The sequence below is a fragment of the Tupaia chinensis genome, unplaced genomic scaffold (genome assembly GCF_000334495.1).
Source record: "Tupaia chinensis unplaced genomic scaffold, TupChi_1.0 Scaffold000132_1, whole genome shotgun sequence".
Lineage (NCBI taxonomy): Eukaryota > Metazoa > Chordata > Mammalia > Scandentia > Tupaiidae > Tupaia > Tupaia belangeri.
In genome coordinates, this window is record NW_006159601.1 from 1114795 (window position 1) to 1115272 (window position 478).

A 478-nucleotide genomic window follows, 5' to 3' on the forward strand; every position below is an offset into this window, starting at 1 on the left:
CCAGCCCCTCCGTCCTCACTCCCCCAGCCCCGTCCATCCTCTCACCCCCAGCCCGTCCATCCTCACTCCCACAGCCCACAAGTGCACTTTGGTGTGTGCTCACCTTATTCCTCTTTGCACTTGCTGGAGGCAGCCTCCGTGCGCGCTCACACCAGCTTCCCTGACCAGCCCCGGCCAGCATATGTCCTGGACAGCAGCCGCTCAGGCCAAGACTATAGTCGTGCACCTCGTGAGGCCACCTGCAGGGCCAGGGAGAGCAGCCTTGTACTGTGCCCCGTGCTCTGCCACCACCTCCGCACCCCCAGCCAACATAGCTGCCCCTTCTGGGCCCTGTCCAGGCCCAATTCCTGGGACGACAGGCCCAGGCCCAGTGGCAGCAGCTCCTGGTCACTGAGGACCCCAGGAATGGCCTGACACCTCATCAGTGAGACGTGGCACTGCAAGGACAAGTGGAGGCACCGTCACACCAGGCACCTAA